General features: G+C 44.3%; 1 protein-coding gene and 1 long non-coding RNA gene across 9 annotated transcripts in view; both read right to left on the reverse strand.

Annotated features, from left to right (window-relative positions):
* Positions 1–11,307, reverse strand: part of EXOC4 (exocyst complex component 4) — a 381,730-nt gene that overhangs the window by 219,046 nt on the left and 151,377 nt on the right. The window lies entirely within an intron of this gene.
* The window catches only part of LOC106038717 (uncharacterized), a 55,901-nt gene that overhangs the window by 12,033 nt on the left and 32,561 nt on the right, over positions 1–11,307 (reverse strand). For 3 of the 4 annotated variants that reach the window (XR_010832971.1, XR_010832991.1, XR_001208785.3), the window contains exons 2-3: positions 10,124–10,313; positions 398–6,148 (exon numbers count right to left, since the gene is read on the reverse strand). This is a non-coding gene — a long non-coding RNA (uncharacterized lncRNA). The remainder of the gene's footprint in view (positions 1–397; positions 6,149–10,123; positions 10,314–11,307) is intronic. The other variant, XR_010832967.1, reaches the window with a different exon arrangement.

The following is an 11,307-nucleotide window of genomic DNA, read 5'->3' on the forward strand; positions in this document are numbered from 1 at the left end:
GAGCTCACTTCTCTACTTGCTAGGAACTTGCTTCCAATTTCCAGGTATATTTCTGGCTTCTTTACTCTTATCTGTGACAACTATTTTTATTTTATTTAAAAGGAAATAGCTCTTCACCCCCACTTCAGGAGCCTGATGCCTTCTGTCAAGAACTGTATCACCTTTCAGACTACTTTACTCTCATTTTTGCCCCAGTAGAGATGACCAGAAACCACGTCCAGTATTTCAGATACCATCTAACCAGAGACGTGTACAGCGACATGAACACTTTCCAATCTCTGCTGGAAATACCCCTGCCCGGGTTACATTTGCCTTTTTTTTTTTTTTCTGAGCAGCATCACTTTGGCAGCTCAAAGTCATTCTGTAATCAACTGGTGGTGTAATCACCACTCCTTACCCTCCATCATTTCCAATTGATGAGCTCCTAGATTACAGCTGATATTTCTGTATCAATCCCCAAGCGCGTGAACCCTGCATTTAGCACTGCCAAATTCCATCCCCCTTCTGTTACTGCGGTTCCCGAGGTCACCCAGCTTCTGTCAGACATCTCAGCATCGTCACCACGGTGGCCACTGCCAGAGGAATGAGAATCATTAAAATATTTCCTAAGACCAACATAATGAGATAGCAGAGCCCTTGAGGCTGCTGAAGACATCGGGTACCAGACTCTCCGTTAAATACAACCACCTGAGAACAAAGTTCAGCTACTTTGCAGCTACTTCTGCTGATTTGCACAACGCAGTCTCTTACAGAACCGCAGGCTCTCAGGGACCCGGCAAGGGAAGGACAACTCGGCACGCCAGGCAGGAGGCAGGCAGCTGCTGACAGAGGGAAACCATCCCAAAACCCACACCAGCATTGCAAAAAGCTCAAGCAACAGCTGAAAAGTACTTCTGTTTCTAAAACCCAGCAAGTCCCAAAGCAACAGGTAATGCCCCAAAATTCAGGAGAGCATCTACCCTGTCCCAGCCAAGGCTCTCAGCTACATTCAGAGAGCAGCAGATGCTTAAAAGCACTTACATTGCCCTTGGCTCACCTGAACGTGACCTTCCTACTGGATTATTTTCTGCGTTAAACCACTTAGCCAGTGAGATGCAAGTGGCAGTCAGGGGGGTTGCTAGAAATCCCAAGCGCTCAATTTTTAACTTGGGTCTGGTGTTACTGGACTTATCTGACCTGGGTTGAGCAACGTGGGAATCCTGCAAAGGCAAAGCAGGCGGCTGTCTTCTTTCCTTAGTTTTGTTTCATTTCAATAGAGAGGGGAAGAGAGTAACTTTCAGAAGTAATTACTCTCTCCAGCTACATTTGGAAAAAGCAGAGTGTCGAAGCAGAGCAGCCTTTGCTGGAAGTCTGACTTTCCTGCATCGATCCCACGACTGACTATCCAAAATAGTAGATGAAGTAATCCGGAACAGCTGCACCAGGGAAGAAAAGAGCATCACAAACACTTGAGGAAAGCAAACCCCAGAGGGTTTCCCAGCAGCGTTCGCAGAGCTTTCAACTCCCCTCCAACGCAGAGATGCTTCACGGGGACATCAGGGAAGAAGGCCAGCAGCTGTGGCACGGCTGGGCTGCCTTGCCAGAGCCTGCGTGTGCTGCTGAGGCTGGCACGCTCAGACATTGCCTGGTGAGCCTCATCGTGCCTGCTTTGGCTTTCCTATCAGCACCACAAGTACTGCTCCCCCCAGAGCATCTCAGACAAGTGCTGTTTTCCACACCTGCACAGGTTTTTCCCCCAGAATGAGTAGTTGTATACAGTAGTTCTTTCCCCGACCGTTAATACCATCTTTGATAATCCCAGCACATAAGTAAGTCTTGGAGAAAGTGATGAAAAGAGACTGTTGAGTTGTTCAGCCTTCTAGCAAAGGAGCTTGCACAGAAGTGGGTTAGAGCACTGCTGTCCTACTGAAGTTGGCTGGATATAGAGATGCCCAACAGAGCACCGAGCAAGCTGGCTCACAGGGAGGAAGCAGGAGGGCCACATCCAGGCCGTTTTGTTCTCCAGGTCTGCCCAGGAGCTCAGCAGGGGGGTCTGCCCGGCTGCACTGCACCATATCCACCTGCCAGCACACCGAGGAGCATCTCAGTGGCACGCTTCGTTCCCTGACAATGGAAAGCGCCCATACTTTTAACAATTCTGATTAAAAAGCTGCGAAACACCAGTAAAACACAAAAAGATCCTCCATCTCATCTTTTAGTGTGTTTAATTCAAGGCTGGCATCAGCAAGATTTCCTTCAGATTCTGCAATTGTTGCTGCTGTAAGCATCCAGTTCTGGACTGGGGCACTCCTTTAGGAGCCACGTTGAGATCCAGAGTCCTTCACTTCCAAAAATTAGCTTCAAGGCAAGGAGAAAGAGAAAAAAAGCAGTTGGGAGAAGCACAAAAAGATTACTTCCACCTGCCCCGTTACCTTAATTAAGAAAATAAAAGGACTGAAAGTTCCAAGCAAAGGACACAGAGCAGTGGCACTGATGAATTCATCAATGAAATTAAGTGAGAAACAGGGAAAAGTAGCCACACAACTCTCAAAAACAGCAAAATGCCCAAACATACACACAGACCCCACGCTGGAGGAAGGCAGTGAGAGCTGCCGAAGATGCCAGGCATCCCGAGCTGGGAACCCACCTGCATCTCCTGCCGAAAGGTGATGGATGGATGGATGGCAAACTTACCCAGCCCCTGGCCTGCTCCCTCGTGCATCTCAGGCAATCACAAAGTCCAACCATCCTGAATTATTCCTCCAAATACATATATATACACACATCAGCTACCATTTTTTCCGTAATTAAGCCTAGCACACTACGCCACCATAACAAGATGTTGATTAATTTACTGATTTGATTTAAATGTATCCGAGCTGCGTCAATCTCCTCCCTCTAGATCTTCAGAACAACCTTCACTCCGTTAAATAAGGCTGGGGATGCAATCATTTCCTTCTCCTTTTCACGTATGCAGATAGGACAATTATCCAGACATCCATCAGAATGGCTCACAACAGCAAGAAACTCTTTTTAAGCCAGTTTGCCACATACCCTGGCTGAATATACAAACGTGATCGAGTGCGATAAACTTGCTGAAGATTAAAAAACCTGCATGAAAAACCTGAGACAGCAGCAAAAAAGATTTGCCCGTTCTGGTCCACGCTCGGTGGCTGACACCCCCATCCTGCAGCCGGGGCCCTGATGTGTTTTGAAAGACTATAGAAGCATTTTCCAAACATAAATTGTGCCATATTACCGAGAAGTAGGAACAGGATGAGATTCCAGTTGTGTATGCATTGAAGTGTGGCACGCAGCCACAATATTTATCTCATCAGAGCAAGGGGGGGATGAAGGAATCTGTACAAAGGCACTACAACTCCCTGCTTGGCTCTCAGAGGTGGCAACATTGTGAAACTACCTGGAAAACAGAGCACGGTCAGCATTTCAGAGCACGTACAAGGAAGAAGTCAACGTAAGTGTGTAAATGTGAGTACAACTCCCATTCGGGTTGCTTTCTCCACGTCCTATAAAACCTATAAACCCCGACACAGCACCAAACTCACACCTGGCAGCTCAGCCGAGCCATCCTCCTCCACCAAGGTTTGCAGGCAATTTGTGGTCCATGAAATTCAGGCACATAAGCTGACTTACCCTGTCTGCAGCTACTAAACTGCAATAAAGGGATGCCGTAAATAAATTGGCTGCTTTCCTGACTTCTGGTGGTTGTTTTTTTTTTTGCATCTCCAGAGCTGTCACAGGGCTGCTGAATGATTGAAGACCATCACCTCAGAAAAAAAATTGAGACGTCCTTCCGGCAACAAAAACAAAAATGAAATTTATGCCTGACCCAAATGCTATTTCTTCAGACAATATCTGCCAGCCCTCACAAAGACTACAGACCCTAATATTTCCGTTCCGGGCCATATGTGCCATTCTCAGGCAAAAATAAATTTGTTAACGAGTCTGCAAGAGCAGTTGGCACTTACTTATGCCAGTCTGTACTAACATCTTGAGACTTTCTTTAATAAGTAAAAAAATGAAAAGGAGACTGTTCCAGGAAAGTACAAACCCAGGAAAACATGCCTAAGATGCAGGGGAAAAAATAGTAATTCAAGGAAATATTTTAAATTCTTCTGCTAATAGATAACAGAAACGTTGGCAAAGTTTGGTGTTCATAAGCTTGGGGATCATCCAGAGGTCCCGAACATTTTCAACATTCAGTGTGACCATCTGTCACCGCCAGAGTCACCGAACAGAACGAGCAATTACCGGAGCCCTTCTCAGACATAATCTGTCAACCACATCCAGTTCGGCTGCCAAGAGAAATCAAGCTGAGGACGACGAAAGCAGATTGCCCTTATGGGAGATGGAAAGGGTCCACCTGAGCAGGTGAACAGTGGCCGGGAGGGAACTGGGATCCAAAAGTCCCGCGACAGCCCCCAAGCACTCACCAGGCTGCGCATTGTGTTTTTGTGTGCCCGTGTCTCGTGCTCCATCCCTGGCCCCGCACAGCGGGACAGGGCGAGGCAAACCCCGCAAACCAAACTCGAAGCTAAAGATTGTCATAAGGATGGAGGCAAGAAGGGCTTGGTTAGTTTACAAGAGCGTTGGCAGGTTGCTTGGAGCAGCGAAGACAGCTCAATATGGTGGATCTCAGAAGTTCAGTGCCGAATTTGTCTTAAGGACTTCCAAAGTGACCGTCAGAACGCCGTCCAGAAAGACTCCTCCTCTTCCTCACCTTCAGCAGCGCTGCATCGATACGCTCAGGGACGTGTTGTGACAGCAGAGAGCTGTCAAGCCTTCTAATGAGAAAGAGCACCGCTGACAGTTCTAATTGCTTTTAATTTGTGTCTCACCAGACTGAGCTGAATCATATTGGGAACAAAATACAGCAGCCTATAGAACGATCCCCTTAAACAAGTCCTGAACCTCTACGCAATAAAAACCCCAAATGTTTCCTAGTGGAAATTCTTGTAGCTAAACCGATTCACAGAGGTTAGGGCTCAAAGGGATCATTAGATCATTTGTTTGGCCTCTCGTAGATGAGAGTCTATTGAGTTTTACTCCATGGCTTGCTTTCAATGAGATGCCTGCGTAACATCCAGAGATGATTCAGCCAGAGAATCTGCCTGTCCCCTACAACTGTGTCGTAAAGCTGTCAGCTCCCTGTTAAAGACTGCATCCAGTTTGAATATATCTCACTTAAGCTTTGAGCTACACCCTCGTACAGCACTGCGCACCAAAACAAGCCCAGCCTTTCAATACTCGCTATTTTCTCCCTTGATGAAGACGTACTTCATCTTCTCTTTGTTGTTTTTTTCCTGGGGACAGTAGAGAGACTGTGTTTACTCTTGTAAATGGTATTTTTCTGTATTCTTCAACCATAACTAGTTCTCCTCTCTATCTGTCAAATTTTCACCATTTATTTTAAAGAGTGCAGGCAGCCATGCTGGCATAGGATCAGTATGGCCACTTCATCTTCTTCAGAAATGAAGATTTCAGAAACAAGTGGTTGGGTCTCAGTCCTCCCACATTTAAAACCTTGATTCTGGTTGCACGAGACTTGGCTGAACAGACCGCAGCTCACCAAGGAGCCAGATTGTTCTGCACAACAGTTTAGCGATTTACCCACAGCAATATATTTAAATCAACAGCCACTTTATATTTTATAAGGATACAGAATTAAATAGTAAACTGCCTAAGCAAACTTATTAAACATAGCATAGTTACACAGAAGCTATAACTAATCAGAGAACCTAGTAGGCTAGACTAGCACACACTATCCACCCACCCAGGAAAGCTTTCCCTGGCGATTACTTGAATGTTGGGGACATCCTGAACACGCTAAATCCGGGCAGGGTGGGACAACCCTGCTGTAGGAACAGTGATCTTGGAGGATATTGAGCTCTTTCAAAAGCCCAGTTCCAGCAAGGCTACTGGACTGGCCAACTGGACTAGGCACAAAATACAGTGATCACCTATCAAATGATTTTGTATAATTCCATACCAAATCCTAACAAGGATCTTACCAAACACCTACGTCCTCATTAATCTTCACACCTCATTATCTGTGGTATCATCCTGCTCTGAAGAAACTACCTGTACTGCAGTACGAAGCTCACGTTACCGTGAAGTCTCAGAAATCAAGTTTTGGGGAACAATGGATCTGGAACGGAAAGAAAGTCAAGTTGCCCAAACAACTAAGTTTCTTTAAAAAAATAAAAAATAGAATACATTCAATGGACCTGATAGATATAATGAAGTATACAGTAATTAAGGAAACCACTAGGGTGGAGATGATGGAAACTAGTAACGTGAATGTGCAGTGGTTAATGAACTACAAAAGAAAAGTAATTACTTATGCTGAAAGAACTTCTGGTCTGCAAAAAGGTTACCAGTAAAATTCCTTAAGGACAAGTTCAGGGACTCCTCTTACCGATTCTTTAATCACAACTTCACAAAAGTCAGTGTGCAAAAACAGCTGCTGAGGAAACCAGAGTTGGAAGTTGTTACCAACATACGGGAGATCGTGATACAGCGCACCGTAAGCACTGGAGGAATATAATATAATCTGACACTGCACATTTCAGTGTGTTCAGGTACTGATCTTCTTTTCCTTGAGGTGGGGACTGCATGGCTTGAAACTTTATAAGATGAATCCAGGTGTATTGGTCAATCACAGAACTAGGGGCCACCCAGAGGATGCAGCCATAAAAGCAAACACAATCCCAGATACTGCAGGCATGCTCTGTCCGGTGAGGTCAGGAAGGGAATATCGTCGATATTGAAGGACCTGGTGAGACATCATCTGGAATAACCCATTCAAACCAAGGGGAAAGCAGACCAGAAACAGAAAGGCAGTTTGGATGCCAGGAGAACGATCAGCACACCCTACACGCTGAAGTGGATAATTTGGTTAATTAAACAAAAAGATCAGGGATGTAAGCAAGAAGAAATAGACAAAGTTATTTAGAGGCAGGATTAAAAGATGACACGTGCTTGGACCACAATAAAATCCAGATGGGTTATCAGAGTAACGTCTATAAACGTCAAAGTATCGAGGTTCTGGACTGCTTCTCAGGAGGAGGAAAAGCTAAGAACTAGTCTTAATAGGTGTGTTCCTCTACCTGTGTGGTCTGTTGACCGTAATGACAAGAACAGAACTGGCTCACCCAGTGGCCTCTCCAATCCCGTGTTCTTGTATTTGGCAGAGATTAACGGAAATACCAAATAGTCTCTATTCAATCTCATTCCTGCAGAACTTCGTTACATCTTTCTAAGCTATTATTCTTTGACAACTATTATGATATGTCAGCTGGAATATCAGCTATCAAAATATTGTCAGTAGCTTGGCAAATACTAAATGAGGAATAATGCTTTTTAATTACGTAATTAAAAACAATCGCTTTCCGTGGTATCTCTGTCTAGGAGTCTAGATGTTGATCGTAACGCTAGTGTGCTCGTCATCACATAATGACGAAACCACACCTGATCCCCACAGAGTTTACAACAGAAACATAATCTAAGACAAAAACGGATACAGAGGAGGAAGGATGCACATGGTAACTCTCAGCTGCTTCGCATGATAGCTGGGGGAGCTTAGAACAACCCAGACCTAACCATTTCCAATGACTTTTTTTTTTTTGTGGCACCTGATACATCTAAAATTGGCTCATTTATTACAGAATCGACTTTAAAACAACTTTCAAGTCCTTTTTTTCCAAACAGACTTGCATTTTTCTCACTGCTAATCTGCCTTATGGAACTTGGATTCTAACCGAAAAGTACATCGGTAAATTGGCATCCCCCACTGAGAGAGATAAGAGCTTCAGTCACTGAATAAAGACGCTGAAACAGTGACAGGTATTTCTGAAAGCTCTTTTGAAAATTCCTTTATAAACAGTATTTATTTGGCTAAAATACCTGATCAGTGCAGCACTTCTGCAATACGAGTGTTTGCGAAGTGCTTTAGTTCTTCAGATAAAAGGCGCTACAGAGCTATTAGTATCATTTGGAGAACTAGTTTCCACGAATGTGTCAAAATCATTTGTCCCCAGTGAGGTCTAATTTCATGGCAAGTCAGCCTTATTTTGAAAACTTTATTCTTAACTTACCCAAGTACACAAAGCCCATGTGAAAAAACACATTAGGTTGGGAGCAAGTCTCTAAAGTACCGGGAAATCTTTACAGTATCTTTGAAGAAGAAAAGCTGGTGCCATTAACTGCCTTTGTACGACCTGATGACAAACAGACCAGCAGTTTACCAGAAGGATGCACTGCACAGTTGCACAAATAATTTCTTCTCCTCGGTGTACAATCACCTGCCCGGTCTTTGTTTCCCCCCAGTACTTACGGCAGCGTTCATTCTGCAAAGCAGCTTCCAGCAGATTGGGTTTCTCCCACCAGCTGCTCAGCATTTCATTTCATCTCTTAAAGAGTTAACAAATCTTCACCAAATAATATCTCTGCAGGTGTCAACTCCTTGGAAGCAGATAGGTCCAAAGGGCAGACACATCGTTATAATGAGAGAAAGATTAAGAGGGGGAGAGAAAAGGAGCCAGCATGAGGCACAAGAAGTGCTTTGATGAATGATATAGCCCAGCATTAATGAGATCTGGTAATTTTACATTTCCAGAAAGCTATGGTCGTTAGGACTACGAGGATCATCGTTTTATTCATTGGGAACAGAGAAAAGTTTAGGACAAAAACCGGCTCATCAAGAAATCCATCTCCTCCTTTGATTTAACCCAGCTGTGATTTGCAACATTTCCCATCCCCTCCAGTACCCGGCATTTGTTTAGTCTGCCTTTTCAAAACACGCTAGCTGCTGTTACTACTGCCCTCAGCACACCAATAGCTAATAAATGTCCAAACAGATCCTGCCTCTTTTAAAACAAATAAAGAGTCATAACCTTCGCTGGCTGGAGAACTGTCTCTCCCAGTGCTTGGAGCTCATCTCTTTCCAAACCGAAGCCCTGAATCCTCAACCATTTCAAGGCACAAAGGGTAAGATCTCAACCCCAATTTTCCTCTCTCAAACCTTGGTGCAAGTCCATTTTCAGCTCTGTAACTTAGTCCCGTCTAAACCACAGCAAAACCACAGAGACAGATGTCACACACTAAGGGCCAAGTCATACAAACTCACGTGAATACGAATTTAAAGGGTTGCGCAAGTTCTGACAACGCTTTTGCTATTTTTCAGTAGCAAAAACAAGATCTACGGTTATAAAATGGTGCAATAGCCATTTCCAAACAACCTGAAGCACTTTTAAGTTGTTAAAAGAAAAAAAAAGGCAAATAAACTGAACCTGCACAAAGTCAGTAGCATCCAAAGAACTTCACAAAACCCTTTTCCCCTTCTGTGGCTGGGAAAACTGCCCAGCCTGCGTGCTGAAACCTAACGGCCAGAACGGCTGAAGTTGGGAAAACCCACAGGGTGGAAACGGACTTCAATACAAACAAGTCAAGATTGAAATGTGGTTCCCCAAACTGCGTCCCCATGAATGCCACCACGTCCCAGGGCAGAGCAGAGCCCCCGGGACATCTTTGGGGCATCCTCTGAGTGTCTGCTCCTGGCAGCATAAGCCACTGGTGAAAGGTCCCATGGGCGTGTTCCTGAATTCCCTTTTACGCCTAATCGCAGCGAAGAATCACTTTTTCTTTTCCCCTAGCCATAGCAGCATTTAAGAAACTACTCTGATCATTTCGTAAGCCACAGTATTCCATTTCCAGCTTTTTTTCTCCCCTCCATTTGTTTACTTTTCTCCATTCAAGAAAGCACTGAGCTGATGCTCTGCATGCTGGAGTAGCTCCTGCCGTATGCCACCTTCACACGTCTTCCCAGAAGTGACGCTACAACACGGTCTTAGTCTTAATTAAACCGCAAGTCATCGCACACACAAAAACCCGGCCCCAAACCTTGATGCTTTTTCCTGCCCTCATTCGGTGCAAACGTAAGATCCGTTCTGAATGATCCACCTTTTTATGAATTTACATCACCTTGAACAACTCGAGGTGTTTTGATTGACACGAAGCTTTCCGAGATGGCTTTGATTCCTCTCTAGTACCGTTCCCACTCATAAATATTTATACACAGTTCTCAGTTTTGTTTTTTTTTTATACGAATTCCGAATATTCATACCTATCTTAGTTGACGTTTCCTCATCTTTATAAATAACCAACTTTTTGCTGAACATGTTTGCTTTCCATAGCACATGGAAAACGGTGCTCAGCACTGAGCAGCACGGAACAGGAGTCCCCATCGCCAGGCATCCACCGACTCTACCACGGAGCTGCTCTGCCCGCAGGTCCTACACTCCCACTCTGTGCAGCTAAGAAACAAACAATATATTTAAAATGTTAAAACACAGCACTAGCAGGTACTACCAAGAACTGTCAGTTAATTCACTATTTTTTTTTCCTTCTTCTTTCTTATCACGTTCGAAAATTCAAAAATTACCATTTTTCATTTTGGCACAGCTACCGTTCCAGAACCACCCCCCACCAAAAAAAAAAAACACCACTGATTATCTCAGAAGCATTAAGTCAGTCTGGTTTCCATCTCTTGCTGACTGGCACGGCTCCATCCCTCATTTCACACTTCTCAATTTGGCCCTTTCAGAGTTTAGCCAGATTTCAGGAGCCTGCAACATGTGATCACCTGTTCTGGTGCACCCTTCCTTTTCTCTACGTTCTTCTGCCTCCCTTAAGATTTTTTTTTTTTTCTGACATCTGTTCCACCATCCTCCTTCAAAAAGCTCATACCAAGTGATACGGTTTAATGATTTGCTAAATATAAACCCCGTTATCATTGATATTTTACTATTTTTGCCCAAAGTCTCCATCTTCTCCCAACAGTGGGAGTATTTGCGGGTTGTATTTGAAAAATATCTAATAGACACTTGAACACATTTAAAGCCTCTTGCCTTTTCCCCACGCTGCTCTTCTGCATCATTTTATTCTCTTGACTTCATCCCATAAACCCTTCCTCCCTCCCCGTTCAAACAAGCCTGTGCCACGCCACAGACTGCTTCTGCTTTCACAACAGCCATCTCACACCTTTTCCTTCTTTTACCTTCCCATTAGAAGAAATATATGGCCTGTAAAAAGGTCAAACATTAATTCAAGCTCAATTTCTTTCAGTCCCATCCTCCCCCCACCCCTTTTTTTTTTTTTTTTAATTTTCTTTGTTTTCATCTAACTACTCTGCCACGCTTTAAAACCACGAGCGTCTGGCCTCTTATGAAGGAGTTGCACGAACCTGCCAGCAGCCTCCTACCGACCACGGCTGTGACTAACCCAAACGGCCCAAAATTAAGCACGAAC

Source organism: Anser cygnoides, chromosome 1 (genome assembly GCF_040182565.1).
Source record: "Anser cygnoides isolate HZ-2024a breed goose chromosome 1, Taihu_goose_T2T_genome, whole genome shotgun sequence".
Classification (NCBI taxonomy): Eukaryota; Metazoa; Chordata; class Aves; order Anseriformes; family Anatidae; genus Anser; species Anser cygnoides.